The 23,062-nt window shown below is 48.7% G+C and overlaps 1 pseudogene; it reads right to left on the reverse strand.

The window, feature by feature from the left end:
• Positions 1 to 21,126: 21,126 nt before the first annotated feature.
• Positions 21,127 to 22,596, reverse strand: LOC146192272 (uncharacterized; annotated as a pseudogene).
• Positions 22,597 to 23,062: the final 466 nt, after the last annotated feature.

The following is a 23,062-nucleotide window of genomic DNA, read 5'->3' on the forward strand; positions in this document are numbered from 1 at the left end:
CGCAGCAGCAAGCCTCTGAGATTCCTAGAGAGACTGAGGCCCGACCTACATATGCAGCTGTCCTCTGTCAGACGCCAGCACCAGTCTACGACGTGAATAGCGCCACTCAAGCAGTGCAGCAGCCTGGTCTTTCCCGTGTGCCTGCTCGATCAGTCTATCAGCGGCCACGGAAATGTGATGTGTGACGTACACCAGACCGGCGGCCCCTCTGCTACCACTGTGGTGAGGCTGGTCATCTTTAGAGGGCCTGCGCATATCGCCGAGTGGGCCTGCGTGGTTTCGCGCCCGACGATCCTTGCCCACGGAACGGCGAACAACCATTCGAAATCGAAGCTCACCTATCGGCTCGTCAGAGGCCTGGAACATACGGCCGTTATGACTCTAGATCATCGTCTCCTCGGCGTTACCGTTCCCCAAGTCCTCGCCGAGACGCCGGCTATCCTGAGCGGCGTTCTCCCAGTCCACGCGGGAAATCTAATTACAGCAGTCTCCGGAGGCAAGGCCGCTGCTGTCGGGAAAACCGAAGATCCTCCGTCGCCGATACGCCGAAACGCTGATTTCTCATAGGGGCAGGGTAGCGACAACATGCGACGTGCTACCTCTGATATACTGGAACAGATTATTCGGTGATGAGCCATGCCCTCGCCCAGGACTTGAGCAAAGTTTTGATGCCGTGGTTGGGCCCTAGCATTCGCACGGCTGAAGTCACCTCATTAGCCCGGCCGGAAGGTGCACAGCCCGAATCAGCATACGAGGTTTCGTCTACGTCGGTGAATTCGTCGTCTTGCGTGAGTGATCGAGGGATTTGATCCTGGGCCTTGACTTTCTAAAGGCAAACGGTGCTGTGATCGATTTACACGAGGCGCGAGTTACATTTTCGACAAAGCAAGCCTTGGCGCACAGTGACACAGAAGACCCAGGAGTCAATGCTCTGCGTATTGTCGAAGACGACGTAATGCTGCCACCACGGCCCAGTGTGCTGGTGTTAGTTAGGAACGACTGGTTTTAATTATCACGAAGGTATTGCGGACAGTAACCCTTCGCTGTTGCTTGAGAAGGGAGTGGCTATTGCGCGCGGTCTTGTCGACCTGAATGACGGCTGTGCGACTGTTTTCCTGACGAATTTCACCAATGAAATTCAACACCTCGCGAAGAGAACGGCTGTCGCCTTTCTCCACGATGTAGATGGGTGGTAGAATCTGTGCCCCGTGGAGATGAATCTTCAAGACGTTGACGCAGCACACAACGCCCTTCAGAAGGTTAAAATCAACCCGGGTTTGTCACCTCATCAAAAGAACCTTCTGTCATCTCTGCTACTTGATTTTAAAGATTGCTTCGCGACGAGCTCCAAGGACAGACGTACACCGGTAGCAAAGCATCGCATCGTCATCGATTCAGCCACGCCACCAGTTTGTCAGCGTCCATACCGTGTTTCGCCTAAAGAGCGGGAGGCTATTAGAGTGCAAGTCGATGAAATGCTTGCAGACGATGTTATACAGCCATCAACAAGTCCGTGGGCGTCGCCGGTCGTCGTGGTGAAAAAGAAAGACAACACGTTACGATTCTGCGTTGATGACAGCAAACTGAATCAGGTTACAAAAAAGGACGTGTACCCACTACCCAGGATCGATGATGCGCTTGACCAACTCCAAGACGCCAGGTTCTTCTCTTCCTAAGATCTGAAAAGCGGATATTTTCAAATCGAGGTGGACGAGCGACACCGCGATAAAACAGCGTTCGTGACGCCCGACGGTCTGTACGAATTTAAGGTGATCCCGGTTGGGCTCTGCTCCGCGCCGGCCATGTTTCAACGCATGATGGACACTGTTTTAGCTGGTATGAAGTGCAGTCATGCTTTGTGTACCTGGACGACGTGGTCATCTTTTCGTCTAGTTTCGAACAACACTTGCAGCGATTGCGCATTGTCCTTCAAGCAATCCAGTCTGCGCAATTGACTGTCAAGCCAGAGAAACGTCATTTCGCCTTCGAGGAGCTCCGTTTCTTGGGACATGTGGTCAGCGCACAAGGTGTCCTCCCAGATCCCGACAAGACTTCCGCCATCTCCGGTTCCCATGCCCAACCGACAAGAAGGCCCTCCGACGTTTTCTTGGCCTCTGCTCCTATTACCGCCGCTTTGTCAAATATTTTTCTTGTCTAACTGAGCCATTGACAGCCTTGACTCGAGGTGACACACCCTTTTTATGGGGACGTGCCCAAGACGAAGCCTTCAAGGAACTCCGTCGTCGCCTGCAAAGTCTACTGATACTAGCTCATTTTGACGAGAATGCAGACACAGATAACCACACTGACGCCAGCAATGTCGGCCTGGGAGCGATCCTCATACAGTGGCAGGATGGTGCAGAACGAGTCATCGCCTACGCTAGCCGTACACTTTCTCGTCCGGAAAGGAACTATTCGACGACAGAAAAAGAGTGTCTTGCCGTAATCTGGGCTCTGAGTAAGTTCCGACGGTACATCTACGGGCGAGCGTTTCGTGTTGTCAGTGATCATCACTCGCTATGCTGGCTAACCAGCATTAAAGATCCTTCTGGGCGGTTGGCCAGGTGGAGCCTCCGGTTACAGGAGTACGACAGGCCAGTCGTCTATAAGTCGGGCCGATAGCACCAAGGCGCAGACTGTTTATCACGAGCACCCGTGGAACCGGCTGCGCAAGATCACCGAAGATTGTCCTATCCTTTGTGCCGTCAGCATCTCTCGTATGGCGCAACTTCAACGGACTGACTCTGAGTTGTCGCCACTCATTGAGTACCTGGAGGGTATTAATGTTAGTGTACCCCGTTTGTTTCGTCGGGCGCTGCGCGGTCCTTCACTCTACGGCGTGGAGTGCTCTACAAGCGTAACTTTGACAGCACCAGGGAGACGTTTCTACTTGTTGTGCTATCCCAGTTACGGCCCGAAACCTTGAGCGTTTGTCATGATGAACCATCCGCCGGCCACTTGGGGATCAGTCGCACACTGGCAAAGATTCGGCTGAAATACTACTGGCCCAATTTACTACGATCAGTGCTTAAATACGTAGCAACATGCCGTGATTGCCAACGGCGCAAATCTCATCCTCTGAGACCAGCTGGCTTTCTGCAGCCTATAGCACCCCCAAAGACCCCTTTTCAGCAAATTGGCATAGACCTCCTCGGCCCTTTTCCGAAGTCGTCCACTAGAAAACGGTGGATTGTGGTCGCGACGGATTACTTGACGCGGTACGCTGAAACTGCGTCACTTGCAAGCGGTACTGCTGCTGTAGTGGCCGAATTCTTTGTCCACGACATAATCCTACGTCATGGGGCTACTATCGTTACCGACCATGGAGCTGTATTTACGGCTCGCTTCACTCAGGCTGTACTGAAGCTACGCACACCAGCCATAGACGTACAACAGCCTACCACCCACACACAAATGGCTTGGTGGAACGCCTAAACAGGACCTTGACCGATATGTTTTATATGTATGCTGATGTCGACCACAAAACATGGGACCAAATTCTTCCATACGCAACATTCGCGTATAATATCGCGCAACAAGAAACGACGCGGTTCACTCCGTTTGAATTAGTCTTCGGTCGCCACGTAACCACCCCCTGGATGCTATGCTACCCGTGGACCTCCCTGATAGTGAGACTGAACTTGACGTCGATGTCGCCACTTGTGTTCAGCGCGGAAGAAGTGCGGCAACTGGCCAGACAGCGTATTCACCGCCAGCAGCAGATCGATGCTGACCGCTACATCCTTGGACGCTGCTATGTTACCTACAACCTGGGCGACTATGTGTGGATCTGGACGCCCGTTAGTCGCCGCGGGCTGTCCGAAAAGTTACCGCGCCGCTACTTCGGCCCTTACCTTGTTGTCCGCCGCCTCAGCGACGTAAAGTATGAAGTTGTACCAGTCTCGCCGGCTCATTCATCGCACAACGGCAAGGGCAGTGACGTGCATGTGGTGCGAATGAAGCCCTAGTACGAGCGAGCCTCCGACTAACTTTCAGGCTGCATGTAGTCTATCCCGTGATGCCAGACTATTGGGGTAACTCTTGAATGCTTTTTCTCCCCGCTCTTCTGTCTGACGATAACACCGCAGTTCAGTTCAGTCGGTCAGTCGTGTCCGACACTTCGTGACCTTATGGACCATGTCACGCCACGCTTTCCGGTCTCTCAATATCTTCCTAACATCACATAACTTCATCTTCAGTGCTTCGAGGATGCCATCTAACCATCGCGTTCGCTGCCTACCCCTTCTCCGGCTACCCTCAACCTTTCCCAACAGATAACACCGCATCGGGGCGATAATTCAGAGGTGGGGGCAGGGACACGTGCATTACAGCTAGAAGAAGAAGGAGCGAAATGGGACGAAGTAGAGGACGTTGAAGTGCCCGCGCGTTCCTGTTGCCCGCGTTCCTGATTCAGCTGTCCTAATTATTAGGTTATCTATATCATAGAGTTAAATCGACATTATCAAAAATATTATGTCACCTACAACTAATTCTGGCCAATCCCCCATTGTGGGTATGTTCCATTACAACGAGGGAGAAGAAGAAGAAGATTCAGCTCTCGGTGCCCTCGTTCAGCGGTTACAGAAATTATTTAGTGTAACAAGCGTTACAATATTGGGTACAAGATCGGCAACAGGCCCATTGAGAGCTGAATTTGCAAAATGATCAGCCATTTTATTAGAAGTGATGCCGCAGTGTCCCGGCACCCACTGAAAACATACTTCCTGTAAATGTAAATGTAAATGTAAAGGAAGTCAAAGTTGATCAGATTTATGACATGACGATGATGTGTAGATTGGTGAGGACAGAAGACAAAGAAGGTAAGGAAGAAGAAGGAGTTGCGCACAGAGAGATAAAGAGAACTTTTATTCGTAAGGGACCAAAACGGCCTTAGCGCAGCTGAGTGATTAGTACCAACACAGTTAACCAAACGTCAAACTAATCCTCATAAATAAGAAGTCGGTTGTAACTCTACGACGACGCAAACAAATTCGCTCCAGCATAACCATGCGGTAAAAATATTTTTGCGATATGCTCTAACGCCCGAAGGTTAGCTAAACGTGGCTACCGTGCAGGCGCGGCTGCGACGATACCGCAGCCCCGAATTCCCGAAGGAAGCGCCCGTGCGGCGGCGCGCTAGTCGGCAGAAAATGGCTGCTTTGAAGAACAGCTGATTGGGCGAGTTGGTGGTTTTGCGCAAGATACATTACTGTCCATCATGCGCCTTTGAGCCGCTAAAAATGTTGTCTATAAACAAGAACACAATACCCTCAAACCGAGGATGGTTCAAACGTACTCTCAAAACCGGACAACATGAACCATCTCTTTTTAGGCTCCCGAAACAACCAAGTTCTTTGCATTGTGTGTAGTAACCTTTTTGGGGGCCTGAACATGTCTGTATCGTGCGGCTGCAATGAGAAAACATCACCTAGCCACCGCTGCGTTGTGTACAGCAAAACAGAGAGCGTTAGCAACGGCTGGACTGCTGAGCGGTACGTGCGAGTTTCCCAAAGTGTACAGATGGACACAAGACGATGCTGAGAACGCTGAGCAGAGAAAAGTTGACCACCTCACACACAAAGTTCCAAACAGAAATGCGCCCCCCCCCTCCCCCCACCAGCTTCCCTTTTGATGCCCGCTCCGATGTTCCGACCTTAGCATCCCCTTTAAGGAAACGTACACGCGCCCTCATTCCTCCGTGTACTTTCTTCCTCCTTCATGATTTAATGAGATTCGAGGAAGTTTCCTTTAGAGAGATAATAGCTGGGGCCTTTACCCCATCGATAACATGCCGATGGGAATCTCTTGAAGGCATCGGAACCACCACATGAGCGAAGTGTTCCACACCAGCTGCAGAAGTGGATGTTCGCCACCTGCTCTGGACTTGTGCAGGCACAAGGGCATCAAGGACACAAATTCTGCGGGAAGTGGGACTAACCGCAACAAGGGAAGAGGACTTCTTCAAATGGCTCTCCAACAACAATAAGAGCGGGAGCCTTCTCAGGTTCCTTACGGAAAATAATTTACATGAATTTTTATAATATGCCTTATGGCAAGCTTGCGTAATAAAAAAAGTATAGTCTTTGTCAAAAGTGTAGAGCCCGGGGAGTCTGCCTGTGAGCCACTTCGTACGCGTTGTAATGCATTTCCGGTGTTTCGAATCTCTTGATGGTAAGATTTTTTATCCTGCCCTGTCTATTGGGAAGGACCTCCACTAATTCTAAATCAGTGCCACTACAGAGCTCGGATGCGGACCCCCTAGGTTCTACACTTTTGATAAAGGCTGTACATGGGCTCTTCAACAACGCAGTGTCCAGCTTGCATCTTTTCCCATCATGTGCTAAGATTACCACCTGTGTCAAAATGGTCTGTGGAGCCCGGAAAAAATGCCGAGTGAAGTAGAAATGTACTAGTAAATAATGTGGTAGAAATGGCTAGCTTAACAGCGTGCATTTGCAATGTTTAAACTTCAGTAACCGTGCTATACGATGTGCAGGCATGATCGAAGGTTGTCGTCGACATAACACCGACCGAGCGAAACCATGTATCAATTTTGCTTCTGGGATGCACAAAGAAGATTAGTAATGTCCCCTGCTGTCGTTGCTTTTCCGTGTTTTATGTCATTGGTACAGATCTGTGGGTTAGGATCCAAATAAAGCAATATGGAGAGTAGTTCGACCTCTAAAAGCAGTGTGTATGTTCGTTTGGGGCTGCCTATCACTGGCCCATTTGGTCGTCCGAACCGCCTCGCTTGCATTGCTCGATCGATGGGCTGCTTTGGGGTTGCACGGAATTTTTCTTACTCAGATTTTCGCGACTAACACCGCTCAAATCTTTTATTCGTGTTTGGGAATTCTTTCAGTAGGCCGACAAAATCATATCAGACCTGTTACCTACATAGATGCATTTGTGAGCTATCGCGCAAAGAGTAGGCTTGTAGATAAAAAAAAACGGTAATGCTTATTGTTTTACAGATGCCTGCGTATATCATTTAGCCAGCTTATACGGTCGCCGCAAAATGAAGTCGTTTCCATACAAATTAAGATGATAATTAAAACACCCTGAACAGATTACAAAACAGCTACAATTACTTATGTGCATTTTTATGCTTTGTCATGTTGCCTGCCTTGGAAGCTCACAGTTGTGCATTTTTCCCCCAGTGTACTGATGTTACTAGGAATATTTTTATATGTCGGAGCCCAATATTCTTTAGTGTTCTTTTCAAAAGTGCGGTTGCACCGAAAGTGATTACTTTGAGGACTGTGTTCCTCCTTCACCCTTTTTTTTTATTTCGAGCGCAAATGTAGCGGAAGCAGTGGATCTCCTAGATCCACAATACAATAGTTCTCTTGTAGCGTATACGGAGAAAGAGCGCTGTCGGTAGTCCCATGGTTGGGGTTTACTTGCGGCTTTGTAGCGGTAGTAGTCATTCTTGTCGTGCTTAAAGGGACATTGAAGTACCCACTAACTGACGGCTAGTTTATTCACCTGCAGTGTACATATGACGCAAACACAGTGCGTGATAAGACATGAGTTGTGTTAAAAGAAGACAGGCATTAGAATACTACTGCACTTGAGTCATTTGCACGGCTTCACTGGAAGGGACGGCATGTTCGACAGTACGTTGCGGAATACCGCGCGGTAATTGGGCAGTAGCCTACGTGGGAGGTTAAAGGGGTCATGAAAGCTAGCAATTAGAGCATCAGCTGGTTATTGCTTTTCACTCCACATAACTTAAATTGTAAATACTCGAAAATAGAACTCATTTGGTGTAGTATATTGTGTTAAAATGAACATTTATTATTAATATCGAAAGCAGATTTCTGCTTAGGCAACCATTGACAGCTGACATCACAACGAGATATTCTCCCCATGCCGTCTGCTATTCGCGGTGACAGCTGCGCTCTTAGATGCACGCCGTCGATGGTGGTCCCTGAGACCTTTTTCTCTTCAGGAAAAATATTCTATGCGCATACTCTATATTTTCTTCGACAAGCCTTCACTCTAATATGCGACATTAGTGATCTTTGGACTTGTTTTGGGCTTCGTTTAGAGATTGTCAAGGAGGCTGAATAGGATCGGCTCTTACTGTATTATTTAAGCATACGATCAGAAGCATATCATTCTCTTACGTTATGAGAGTTAGTTTGCATTTGCAACAAGTGCTCCAGCATATAAAAAGGTACATGTCCAACGTTTCCTTGGTCCGTGTGCGTCGCTAAACGGGGGAGGTGTTAGCGTTTTGTTGCTGATTGCTGAGCTATTGCCCTTCGCTTTTTCGGTCCAAAACCTAAAAGAAAATCCCAAACAAGCATACGTGGACGCAAGAGCACATCTTGCGACATTAGAGGAGCAGACAAAACTTTTGAACGAAGCGGTACGTTTTGTGGGCGATTCCTCTGCCCGAGGGATGCGCACGACAAACACACAGTGGGCCGTATGATAAACATCTTTAATCTCACAGGAATCGTCGAAGTCGGTGCTAGGTCGTCGTCCGGGTGGCTGCGGGTCGTTTCCGTGGAGAGCGCCAGGAGCGAAGCAGGAACGAGGAGGCAGGGACCAAGAGAGGGCGAGACGGCGGCGCGTGCCTTCTTTTATAGCCCCCTCGCGCGGGACCGGTTATCCCCGAGCGAGCGGGGAGAGGGAAACGGGCACCGCGCAGGGAGCATTGGGAAGTGGCGCGGCCTTCGAATGCGCGGCGCGCCACGAGCCCTACAGTTTTGACCGATGTTATATGCGCGTGCTAATCAAACTTAATTATTTTAGGCTGGTAAAGCATTTTTGCAAAACTATGTTCAATCTGGCCACGGCTAGAGCATGAAAGCATACGCTGCCGCTGACGCCGCTTCAGTCCCGTCAACGCAAATCCTAACGCGATTCGAATGCGCATCACTCTCGGCATCGAACAATAATGTACCATCCGCCGCGCGCGCGGCTGCGACCAACTCTCGAGCCTAACTTCGCGTTTTTCTAGTGCTTGTCCAGCAAATGACTCGTGACTGCCTCAACGTAAGCATGAAAAATTCAGTATTTAGTGTGTGGGCCCTAAGCTCCCAGCAGGAATGCCCCGATTCCCAGATTATGACTGCGCCCCCAGCGTGTTTGTTTACTTAGCTTTTGTAATTACTGGATGTATGCTGCTCGTTCGCATGACATAAAATGCAAGCCTAGCTATGGATAGCAAAACTATCCACTTCTTTTCGCACCGGCTGCACCTTTATTTGTTCACAAACTGCATCTGCTCTGCAGAAGCGCCGTGGATGCTACGTGCTACGTCTTCTGCCTGCGACGGGTACCCATAAGCGGCGCCGACAGCGGCCGGCTGCGCTCGCCCGACAGGGTGACATCTACGCTTCGCGCTCAATGTGCACGCACTCTGTGATGTAAGCAGTCGTCGATTTGGAGTCTCTACAGCGAGAACTATACTAGATGGCCACATGCAACCGCTAAAGCTTGTGAATGCGTGCTCCGTAAGCGCCGAAACTCTAGACCAGAACCCCGCGTACTTGAGCTAGGCCTACTCGTCGCTGAATAGGCCGGCAGTTCGGCCATATTCGGCGCCGACTAACATTTCTGGTCAAAGTGATTACTGATTTCAAGGGGAAGCATATAGAGCGTAGACGCTTGTTTTCCTTTTTCTAACGCGGTTAACCTACAGACACGCGCATCGATTTAAGCTACTAACTCGTCGGATATCAAGTTCCTGCTCAGCCTCCGATCTGACCGAAACAGATCGAGCGACCGTCCGCTGATCAGTTCCGTCAGCGTCGCGCGGCCTAAAACCTCCCACTACGCTGATAGGCAACTGATGGTAGTGCTGGTGTCGTCGCCGGTGTATAACGCGACAGATCCGTGCATCGATAAGCTAAGGAACCTAAAAGTGCAGCCCACATACTGTGACCGTGCCTTATGCCGAGGAAAACATGCCTTACTCTATATCGCTTTTGTGCGGTAACATCTTCATCAAGCACTTCTGCATAAGAGACAATCACTGTAACAATCGTCCACACAAGAAAGAGACGTGTCCTTTGACACAGCAGCCTGCATTGCATAAGGCGCTCTGCCGCGTATTCTGTTCAGACGTCACACGAGCATTTTAAAATGGCGGTCGCTCTCGGTAGAAGGAGCTTTGCGATTCGAATTTCGATCGCGTCTTTTTTATAGTTTGCACCCTGTGCTAGGTAATAAAGCTTTGAGAGTAGAATCGCAGACCAGTATAATATTCACAGATCTATGAGACGGCAAAACATCGAACGACCTTGTCTTCGCCCCTTTAAAGGGGGTTGCATTTATGGTTAAGCGTCTGCGACTGTAGCAGATGAGCGGGCCAAAATTTGAGCTGGCCCAGGAATACGAGGCTCACATATGCGAAGTGCAGTCTAACTTGCGGCACGTGCGTAATGCAGGGTGGAGTTTTTTTATCACATTAATGGTGCCTTTCGGCGGCGGGCCTAGCTTTGGTTTGTCATTTTCAAAGGAGGTGGTGTGGTTTGTGGAGTGATAATACTATGGCAAGGCATCACTAACAGCCCCGGTTCAAATTACACATCACCACTCCACTTTTGACGTGATTTGGTACGCCTTAAGAAACTGTCCCGCCCTTTAACGTGGTAAAGCAAATTATTTCCGCTACTTACCCCTCGATGTCTTCGGCACCATGAATGCACGAATGCACAAATTGCAAAAAGAATAAACAATTTATTCACATATGATTCAATGATTACAAAGGAAGCGTCGGTATCTGCTAGCGGCTCAACGCTTTCGCCTCCAACGGCTGCGAATACAGGACATACAACTGTCAATATGTAATGCAAGTCTGTGTAGTGAAGCACTGCGCACCGGTTTCACATAATCGAAGCCTTTTCTTGACTCAGGTATGCGTGGCGTACTTCATCCGGAAAAAGAACGTCACTCCAGCCAGTGCCTTATTTTAGCATATCAACCTTAAACACATTGACGATAGCGAGCGACTGACGAGCGACGATAGCGTGCGGCGCTCAGGCTCACCGTAGTTAGCTGCATTCAGTAGCGTAGCTGATGTCAGTGCAGTAGGGACACCATATTTTGGAGTGTCCACTGCATTCAGTAGCCCAATTTAATACGACGCACTTTGATAGTGGCGAACAGATTCGAATAGGTTCCCTGGGAACACTCAAATACGCTCTTAAAAGTTTGGGGTTAGAGATAAACGCGACATATTTTGGCAAACTCTTGGATCCCGCCATGTGCAACAACAGAAAATGCACTGCCATTTCCTGACACCGTCGTGAGTGTTAAGAATAACAATGAGGCGTCGAAAAAGCATATTGTAGGACTTCACTACTAAACGTATTCACAGCGGTTCCAGAACAAATAGGCTGCTAGACGCCACACCTGCTTTGCGGCACCACTTACAAAAACGAAATACAGAGGAAACAAGCGTTCATAACTTAACACTAGTGACGTCTTCTACAGCAGACTTTCAGCCACTGAGGGGGGGGGGGGAGGGGACGAGGGCCATAGTGGTTGTGTACTCACGGGCGATGGGAGTCCAACTTAGCAAGCCGACTCTGAATCGACGCAACTTGCTCGTTCACCAGAGCCAGCGTCGTCTGCAGTGTGTCGCTGCTCTGCACAGATGTCATTGCTACATTCATGTTCTCGCAGACCTCGCCTATGCAGTCGAGTAGACTGTCCACTGCTGCAGTTGGAAGGAAGACCGCCGGCACACCTTTGCATGCAATATAGTGAGCTCGCCTGTCCTTGTACACGATGCTGTGTCCACATTTGGCGCACGGCGTAAAATATAAAGCACACTCTTCACGTAGATGTTCGTCCAGTTCGCAGAGACGCCTCTTGAAGTTGCAGCCGATTTCTGCGTTAAGACAGCAAACTTGCTTGTCCGCCGCTCCCTCAAGCGGCGACAAAAACTTTAAACCCTCATAGTAGGTGTGGAATTTGTCAAGAATACAGAAAATGTCCGATATTTTTCCGTTCGCGTTCCTGCGGGCATAAGTCAGGAGGCACTTGTAGCACGCGACATGACGGCACTGTAGTAATCTGGTATTCAGCGACACCATGTGGCACCAGTGGCAGAGATTCTGGTAACCAGGCTCCTCCAAAAACGCAACAGCCCTGTGCTCAACATGGCTACCGAAGCCGCACACGCGATGCCTCCACCGCTGCCCAAATTCGGCCATCTTCTACAGTCGACTTGTCGTTGTAGGAGGTGCAGTGCCAAGAAGCCGGGTGACAAGGAGTTGAGCAACGCGCGGAAGAAATTTCTTCGTGTCCCGGGAAAAATGCGCCAGTCGTTATGCGGCACCAGTTGTGCAGTCTCGAAACACGGTGCGTTCTCCTCATACAGGAAAAAAATTACGGAAGGTTTTAGCACTGCAGCGCCTCTGACGTCGATGTTTGAGTGCAGCAAGTGAGGTCAGATACACCAATGATCAGGGTCGTTTGCGCCGAGCACTTAAGTGGAAAACAACCGGACGATAACCGTGCGTGCGCAGACGTTTTTTGAAAAATTACGCCAAGATGGCTACGCCCAGCGCCAGCATTACTCGGCAAGGTTCGTCGCACTCGCCACAGGCACTGGAAATTACTGCAGAATGCGAAATGATCATGGAAACTAAATCATGCATTTGTTCCGACTAAACTCGACTAACTCACTGCCAAAACATGAGTCTTTTCAATACCGTGAAACTATTCTTTCTCACGGAAACGCAAGTCAACATAGCCTGAGGGCAACATCCTGACGCTGGAGATAATTGATCACATGCTCAGAAATCCTGCGAAGCTACTAGATGTTCTATCGGAACAAAAGCTGAAGTCGCTAGAAAAGTGGAATTCATAAATCCGTGACATCAGGTATCATCAATACCTTAAAACATATTACCAATCACTAATACCCTTCACCAATCAGTAATTACTAATTAGCAGCAATTACTAATAGCTTTTTAACAATTCCCACTAAGCTGAATAACACTATCTTCCCCTACCAACCCGTTATGAATTTATACTAATTACTATTAGGCTCAGGCTGTCCTTGTAGTGATGCAAACAAAAAGATTCTCACCTGATCACGTATATACGGTTCACGTTATTTAGACTGGCCTCTACAAGACCCCAGAAAGGGAAAGAAAAATGTCCTACAAAACGCATGTGTAGTCAATACAAATATCTACGAATAAAATGTTTAATATTTCGTCGTGGAATAAAATTGCTCTCTGCTGCTGGAGGCTGCTATCGCTGTTGTAAGAGATGTCGTCCACGTGCGCACCGGCAAATCCGATGTCCTAATCTGGTGAAGAATATCAGCACTTAAACAAAGGCATAGTCGCCGCTTAACACGGTTCCATCGACGAAATGCCTGATGAATTTGCTGTGGCGTGTGCCTCGCTCATAGAGCAGGAGAAAGGCACCGCACCCCTGCAATTTGACGGGAACCCCGACATGTCAGACCGGCAGCAGATAGATTCGATTCTTGCTACAGCGGTACACTGACGTCTCTTCATCGGTTTTACCAGCTGGACGGACTCCCCTCAGAAAGAACAGGCCGCATTATCACTGACGCGGCGGCCCGACCTTTCTAGCAGTCTCGGTATCGTGCATCTCCGACAGAACGCGACGCCATTCATCAAGTGCAAGAAATGCCTTGAAATACGTGGGCAGCGCCAGTGGTAAAAAGAAGACGGCACACTATGTTTCCGAGTAGACTAACCTTGTCTAAACAACATTGCAAAAGAAGGACGTTTATCGTTACCACGAATGCATGATTCGATCGATCGGCTCTGCAATGCCAAGTAATTTTCATCAGTCGGCTTAAATCTGCTTACTGGCATACTGAGGTTGACGAGAGAGACCGATAAAAGACAGCATTCTTCATGCCTGATGGCTGGTATGCATTTAAAGTTAGTTTGGTCTGTGCTCAGCTCCGGCAACGCTTCAGCAGCTTATGGATACCGTGATTGTAGATTTGAAGCGGCAGACGTATTTTGTCTATTTTGACGATGTCGTAATTGCCGAACACCTTCGTCACCTTGACGCCGTCTTAAGTGCTATTAAGACTTCTGGGTTGACACTGAAAGCGGAAAAGTGTCGCTATTAGGCTGAACTGAAATTCCTGAACCATGTTGAGAGCCAAGCAGGTGGTAGTCACGATTTGGGTGTTCATACAACACACACACACACACACACACACACACACACACACACACACACACACACACACACACACACACACACACACACACACACACACACACACACACACACACACACACACACACACACACACACACACACACACACACACACACACACACACACACACACACACACACACACACACACACACACACACACACACACACACACACACACACACACACACACACACACACACACACACACACACACACACACACACACACACACACACACACACACACACACACACACACACACACACACACACACACACACACACACACACACACACACACACACACACACACACACACACACACACACACACACACACACACACACACACACACACACACACACACACACACACACACACACACACACACACACACACACACACACACACACACACACACACACACACACACACACACACACACACACACACACACACACACACACACACACACACACACACACACACACACACACACACACACACACACACGCGCACACACACACACACACACACACACGCACGCACGCACGCACGCACGCACGCACGCACGCACACACGCACGCACGCACGCACGCACACACACACGCACGCACGCACACACACACACACACACACACACACACACACACACACACACACACACACACACACACACACACACACACACACACACACACACACACACACACACACACACACACACACACACACACACACACACGCACGCACGCACGTGCGCACCCCGCCGGGGTGGCGCATTATTTACGGCGCTCGACTACTGTTTCCAAGGACGCGGGATCGAATCTCGGCCTCGGCGGCCGCTTTTCGATAGAGGCGAAAAGCAAGGAGCCCGTGTTCTGTGCGATGTCAGTGTACGTTAAAGAACACCAGGTGGTCGAAATTTCCGGAGTCCTCCACTACACAAACTCTAAACCTTCTTTTCTCCAAGAGATACATTATAGCTGTTCAGGTGAGGAGAAAATTGACCATACCGCGGTCACGGCATCGGCCAGAATGGCCCAAATGGTATTTCTCCCTACTCCTTCGCCTAGAAGTGATGCCGCGAGGCGTTTTGAAGAAGAAAAAAAAAAAAACGTTTTAAACACGTAGTACAACGCTATACAACGAGATGATGCTGCGCACCCAAAAGCAAAATATACAAATAAATGAAATTAAGGTCACATGGTTCGCACGGTAGAACCTCCGTTAAGAGTCCCGCTTCGTCTGCCTGTGGAAGAAACGTGTCCTACATTCGTGCGTGCGCTTTCATCTGTGCTGTGTGGCCGCTTGAAAGGGTGAGTTGGTGAGCGCTAACGGGGTTTAGAATATAGGTAATTTGCACTCACCTCCTCAGCCAATTTTTCTTCTCGTGAGAGAATGATCGCGTGGTGGAATCGTGGGATCGAATGCCCTAGCTAATTGATCAACGACTGGATACAGCTGCGTCTCTCAAACCAGACCAACGGCGCCAGAGTATACGCGCCTTTAAACGGCACCTTGTCTCGTCCTAGGTATTCGTGGGCAGAGATTAAGTGAGGTGGGTGATGCGGTGTGACCGATATTGAACGCTAAATATATTTATTTATGAGCCCGTCATCGTTATTTCCCGGTCAGCATATTGCCGTAAGAGGAGAGTATGCGCCCAGGACGTCTCTGTTCGGCGTTTCGTTAAGACCACGCAAGGGACTAAAACGAAGTGATGACTGATTAAGCATTGTATAAAGAGTAAACCTCTCTGTAACCATTTAATTGTTAATAAATGTTTTAACCAGCAAATGTTTTAACCACCACCACGCAAGGACAGGTGCACAGGGGACCCTTTAAAAGAAAGCCGAAATGTTCCCGTTTCAGTGCTCATCGTAAACCTGTTAAGCTCTTACTAAATCATGGTTCTTCTCTGCTTCGGCGACCACGGCTCTATATCCGAGTGCCTGAAGCCGACACTCAGCACCTGGCTGCCTTGTAACCTTAGCCAGAAATTGGGGGCGCTCTATCAAATGTCTGTTTATCCGGAGACCTCTAGTGAGGCTGAATGCCCGCTAAAAAGCTTTTTTTAGGTTGTTAGTCTAAAAAACACCTACCATGGCATAGTTTCATTCGCCTAATGCAGCAGCACTTGGCGGGGTGAATCCGAAGTCTAGAAAGTGCAAGGGGTGTAAACGGAAGAGCCGTGCTACTTGATACCCCATGTATACGACAGAAATTTGCATATCACATGACGTCTGCCATTTCACTTTAAAAATTGTAATCGCTACAGGCTTACAGGGGCTTCCAAGTACTTCCCAGTTACAGCTGTACACTCGTGGCCTACTGGTTTTCATATTTCACTTTTATATACAATTTGTGCCACCTGCCTAGAGTTTCGGGTAATAACACACAAGTCAGTAGGCGAATGCGTCATCTGAGGAACGAAAGCAAGACGCATAACCACGTTTAGGCAGCCGCGACGCCGCTTCAAGCATGACAAGCATGACAAGACTGCCCACCGAACAACGCAACCGGCGCACGATGCTGCCGCCGTGCGTCTGCTTGCCCCCACCGCAGTCGAGAGATTGATTGATTGATTTATAGGAAGGGAAAAGGCGCGGTAACTGTCTCACTTGTTTTCTGTGGATACCTCAACCACAGTCGAGAGGAGACGTGGACGGGCGCGAGCAGCACGCGGAGAGAAAGCGCTCAAGTGGTGATTCTAAACCATTCCCAGCAATGGTCTTGCCGCCTTGTGTATGAAATAACGCCGGATCTCTCCGGATGCAAAAGATATATCAATCGTCATAACGATCCTAAATGACACATTAGCCCCGCTACTAAAGTTCAAGGGCTAGGGCGCTCTACTGCTGAATTGGGAGATGTTAAACCGGCTTTGATGGCTCTGTTTTAACGGAAGCAAAAGGCACAGCACTCTTGTACTCTGACATGGCAGGGCACGTAAACGAACCAAAGATAGTTAAAAATATGCAGATATTTCCACTACGGCAACCCTCATTGCCTCAGCGGCTTTGGAAAGTCAACCCGTAAACCAAACCAAACTGCAGCTTAACAGCCGCACACAAAGGAAAGTAGCGTGAACGTCTTTGCATGTTGCGAGGGCAGAAAAGGCGGCCATGAAGCGGCGAATAACAAAACAACGATAGGTTCGCTTCCTAGCAGAAAACAGATAAGCGGCTCCACGGAGAGCAAATCGCTCAGCCGAAATCCCGTACGTAAAAAACAAAAGCAGGTGGCCGTAACACAAGTGCATCTACCACTATCTACTAGTAGTGCTATACGGCTTAACACCGCGGGAGCAGTGCGTTTCATGCTTATTTCTGGTCTCGACTAGGAGCTAGACAGTACATTTTGGTTATTCCAGTTACACCAGAAATGCATTAATGAAAAGATGGCACAGTCTACGAATCATTCACGGATCACATATTGACATAAATGATAAATTTTACATTTCAATTCAATGAGAGATGTAATGAAATATAAATATATCTGACGAATGTAAAAGAGCACAAGAACAGCTTGGATGCCTTTAGACTAAATATTTTGCGTTCTTGCAGCGTTTCTGAGCCGTTAAAAACTCGTAGTTAGACAGCGCTGACAGTCTCCATATCCTTCGTGGTGTGTCTGAATGTGCGCTGCTGTATTGCGAAAGCAATATTGCTAGCACTTCGAGCCTTTGGCGTGTCGTGGCGCCTCCATACATGACCTTTCACGTGACCATGTGACGTCACGCCAGACCTCTAGACGGGGCCCCAGCTCGCGCCATCGGATGGTGACGGTGAGTCCTCACAGAAGCCGCAGCGGTGACGTACGCCATTTTTACGTGACCGTGTGATGGCACGCCAGACCGAGAGACGGGGCCCCAGCTCGCGCCATCGGATGGGGGCGGCGAGTTCATACACGGCGCTGTGTCGCAACAGGGAGAGGGCGCTCGCTGTTTGTGAATAACGCTCGGTCACCTGCAGCTAATGCTTTCGCTAAATGTTTGGTTGAGCAGCGTTGAACTCTTGTAACTCTTTTTTTGATCCTGAATTTCCGCCAACTCAACTAAGCATCTGTACTCTGCTACAGACAAGGAACCCTGGAGGCCTGAGCACAGTTTCCCCGCATTAAATAAAAAAATTGCGAGGATGACCACTTGCATAGAGGCTGATATCGAACACGTACAGTCGTGAGAAAAAGTGGAGAGACCATGCGCTTTGAGAAAACTACCCGCCAGCTTTTTTTGACAGTAAAACAGTTATTTCTGAGAAGTGCATTAGGTGCCATGCATAATATACTTGCCTTCTTGCCCAAGCAATTTTCTCTGGCACATCTTTTTATGCATCAAAAACGCAATCGTAGTAGTTAGCATGGTCTCTCCACTTTTGCTCAAGACTGTACATACTAATTGCAATGGGTATGATCCTCCTCGAAAACGAGATTATATTTAAAATCTGCACCTTGCATTATTACACGGGTACTTGCGCGATAGAATTACGCGGATAAACACTGCATATGTCAACCTACAACCAGAAAATCGCAACACGGTGCGACAGCCCAATCAGTAGCACGCCAGGATTCGCAGTGCTAGATATTTCGCTTATCAGAGAGTGATAGAAGACAACACCCCTGTAAGCTCTTGCTGAAACGTCACAATTTTCGACACCCACTTCGAGTTTTTTCACATCACGGTATACTTTCTTGCACGTTTTCTGAAATCGCTTTATCAATCAGAGGCAGATTGCAACTGCCACCGTCACGGGGGTGTTGTTTCGACCGCAGCGCCACCTTGCCGAGGTAGGCCGATATTTTTTCCGTTATAAGGTGCTCACGCTTCACAGCATAATTTTACTGCTGCGCTACTGTCGAAGTGCTTTCAGGATCGCAATTTAACGAGCAAAGCGCTGAACGTCCAGGATGAGCTACGTGCTGAGAAAATCAACGTACTGCGTACGCGGATTCGGCGACCACTTGGAATCCAGGCCCGTCAAGTTTAAGGAAGAACTCGGCGAGTACCAGGTGTGCGGCTGGTGCGGCACGGCGTCAGCAGCCTCGAAAATTCTCTCCTGTTTGCACCTCGTCTGCGAAGAGTGTCATACTGCGGCATTTAAATCAGCCGATCGTGTGTGTCTAATCGATCAGAAAAAGCTTGAGAATTCCAGCGTGTTTACGCACAGTATTCGTGATCTTTTGTTAAAGAAGAAAGTATTCTGTGTCTATGCGGATAAGGGCTGTGATTTCGATGGCATCCTCGCAGATTTGAACAAGCACATGACGTCGGACTGCGAATTTCACTTCACGGAATGCTCTAAATGCGAAGTGAACATGGCCCACAAGGACTTGATGGCTCACATTCCTATCTGCAATGGTCCTGCAGGGCTCCTGGTCAGCACAGCGGAGGTTCGTTCTTTCGTAGAGGACCTTGGGAATGCTCACAACGAGTTGAAGCAAGCGTCGGAAGAAACGATTGCCGGCGACAGACGTAATTGGAAGCTGCCATAAATGCGCTGAGGGAACAATTTGGCAGGCTTCGCAGCCGTCTCACAAAAGACGAGTAGGCTCAAAATAAGGATTTCCTGTAACGTTGACCTCAGAGTCCGAGTAAGGTTGCCATCTGGACAACAGTCGTTGTAGTATGTCGCTGATGTGTTATGTCGAATGCACATTTTGCACAGCTCGGGCTACTCGAACGTTCAGACATATGTATCAATGCCTGACGGGCAAGGCCACCATGCAGATTTTCTTCAATTTATTTGTTACGAAATTGAACGTCGCTAGCTGTTCTTGGTGTCTTTGTGAGTACATGTCGATGAGACTGTTATGTGGCAATCTCCATTTAAACCAGTCGATTAAAGATGCACCTGCTACTCCCTGCTGTTTTCGATTTCCTTTTGCACGAAAAAGAAAAAAAAAACTACAGGGCAGAATAATTCACTTGCATATAGAGAAAAAAAGATGACGGCCTTACAGATCACAGGCAACCAAAATGGCACAAATATTTATTTGTGTGCTTCGGAAGCGAAACGTACTGACACAAATATTTCCTTATGTCTTCGTGAAAAATATTTAAGGAAGGGAACAGCACCTTGGTATCGAGATGTGAACAAACGCAAAGACAATAATTACGAGGGACTTTAGCGACTGAAGTAGTGAAATACGAAAACCTGAGTGCCGCATTCTGCTACGCAACTGGTACTAATTAGTAATTAATTGATTACGTATTTAGCCAATATTTAGTTAAACAATGAATTGCTTATTTGTCATTAGGTATTTACTTAGTTATTATTATTATTTTTTGTTTGGCCATTAACTAGCAAGTGATCATTGATTGGCATTATAAGGCACGCATTCGCGCATACTGTGGTGGGGCTCTGTGATTGGGCGTGACCTTTATGACGTCATCCCGCCTCGGCCAATAAGAGCCGCCGCAAAAGCATCTGAAACTAGGCCAGTAGAAAAAATAACGGGTGAGATACAACGTAACACGTTATGGTCTGATTGATTTAAGCACGCCGATTTAGGCATCCGAATGATAAAAGCACACACATGTAGGCAGTGTACCTCATATTAATCATATTAATCCTCGGAAACAAAAACATTTTCTCGGTCTACGGTAAAATATTTATATTTATTTATTTTACCGTAGACTGAGAAAAAAAATTACGAGTGACTTTAGCGACTATAGTGAAAGGCGAAAGCTTCTCATCTTGTCTAGCGTTCCTGCCATCTGCAATCCCACAGTTGAACGCGCGCCAAGGAACGCCACACGACAGCCGCCGCAAAAGCGGCACACACTTTGTCCACGACAGTATGAGCCATTAAAGTCTTTCGCCTTAAAAGGTAGGTAGGTAGCAACTTTAATGATTCAAAAAAGAACCAAGTGAGGGGGGGTGGGGGGTAAAGGGAAGTGAGCGAGCAGGACGACGATGGGCCATCAGGCCGCTCTAGATGGCCGGGCACTTTTGAGCTTCGGCGACCCCTCGGGCCCAGCTCACTGTCAGAAGCTGTACCTCCTGCAGCGAGCTGCGCAGAGCAGCCTCCCATCGCTCCTGATGTCTTGGCCCTTGCCAAGGGGGCTTGAGTTTGTTCGGGCAGTTCAGGAAGACGTGAGTAAAGTCGGCTCTGGTGCTAGGACACAAGTGGCAGTGAGGAGAGGTTTCGCCATGGTTTATAATAGAGATAAGGAAAGGGGTCATGACTGTGGCCGTCTGAAGTCTGCGCCAGAAAGCCTGGTCGCTTTTGGGAAGAGATTTATGCGGAGGAGGGTACAGCAGGCGAGAATATCTATAAAATACGGTGAGGTCGTGGTAGTTAAGAAGCCGATCTCTGGCACTGCGAGACGAAGGCACCAGGTCGCTCTCAGCGCGGTTGACGAGTGCTCGGGCTTGGTAGTGAGCGGCCGTGTTGCCTGGGTGTTCGCTGTGCGCAGGGACCCAGAGGAGGGTGATGAGGTGATTCGGTGGAGGGGATGATGCTAGAATGTTTGCGGGCGGGGAGTGGATTTTGCGATGGGCATAATTACTCATTGCTGTTTTGGAGTCTGAGAAGATATACTCAGCAGAGGAGTGTGTGATTGCTAGGGCAATTGCTGCTTCTTCAGCTTGCAGGGAATCCTGCAAATTTGGAATGGACGCTCTGACTATCGTGTTGTGGAATCCATCCACGACGGCTAATGCGAAAGCTGCTCGGTTTGAATATTCGGCCGTGTCTACATAAACTGCCGGAGCGCCAGGAGGGTAGTGCTTGTGCAAAGTCTTGGCTCTAGCTTTCCGTCTCTCACGATTATGCTCCGGGTGGGTATTTTTGGGAAGAGGCGGAATGTAAAGATTGTTGCTAACAGCGGTGGGAGGATTGCGCGTGGCCGAGGTATGACCGCGTAGGTTTATCCCAATTCGGCGCAGAAGAATTTGTCCGGTTTCGGTGTGTGAGAGTCTGTGGTACTGACTAATGAGGTGGGCTTCTACCAGCTCTCCTAAGGTGTTGTGAACCCCTAGTTGAAGTAGTTTTTCAGTAGGCGTTCATTTAGGGAGAAGGACAGCGCTTTTGTAAGCTGTGCGGATAAGACTGTTGAGTTGCTCGGTCTCCGTGGGTGTGAGGTAGAGGTAAGGGATGGAGTAGGTGATCCTGCATAGTCAAAATGCTTGAATGAGGCGACGTGTGTCTGCTTCCCTCATGCCGCGATGACGATTGGCGATACGCTTAATTAGTGAGGCTGTATTCAAAATGGCAGCACGAATTAATTTTATGGTCTCGGCGTTGGAGCCGTTGTCAGAAATACTGAGTCCTAAAATTTTGATTCTATTGACCCTGCGGATGGGGGTGTCGTTTAATGTGGCTTGAATATTAGGGGGGTTTCGTTCTTTTAGGTCCATGACTATGAGCTCAGATTTAGCTGCCGAGCAGTTTAGACCCATGCTGCTTGCATGCGTAGCAAGTGTCAGCGGCCAGCTGAAGTTTGGATTCTATTTCGCCATGGTTGCCGGTATTGACCCAGATAGTGATGTCATACGCATACAAGGAGTGGTAGATGGAAGGAATTTTGTCAAGGTCCCTCGCTAACGGGATAAGAGTAATGTTAAAAAGAAATGGGGACTAAACTGCTCCCTGGGGCGTTCCCTTACTGCCTAGCGTGAAAGGGCAAGTTTTTACTGTGCCTAATTGTAGGCAGACGGATCGGTTGCTGAAAAAGGCAGCAACATAGTCATGCGTGCGAGAGCCCACGTTTAGGTCGCTCAGTTATTGTAAAATGGAGGAGTGGGCAACATTATCAAAGGCCTTCGTCAGGTCCAATGCAAGGATAACTCTGGTGATGGGAGGGAAAACGGGATTGAACACATCCTCCTTAAGTTGTAACATGACGTCTTGAGTTGACAGGCCCGC

This window comes from Amblyomma maculatum, chromosome 4 (assembly GCF_055883805.1).
Source record: "Amblyomma maculatum isolate TAMU_Amacu chromosome 4, ASM5588380v1, whole genome shotgun sequence".
In the NCBI taxonomy this organism is placed as follows: Eukaryota; Metazoa; Arthropoda; class Arachnida; order Ixodida; family Ixodidae; genus Amblyomma; species Amblyomma maculatum.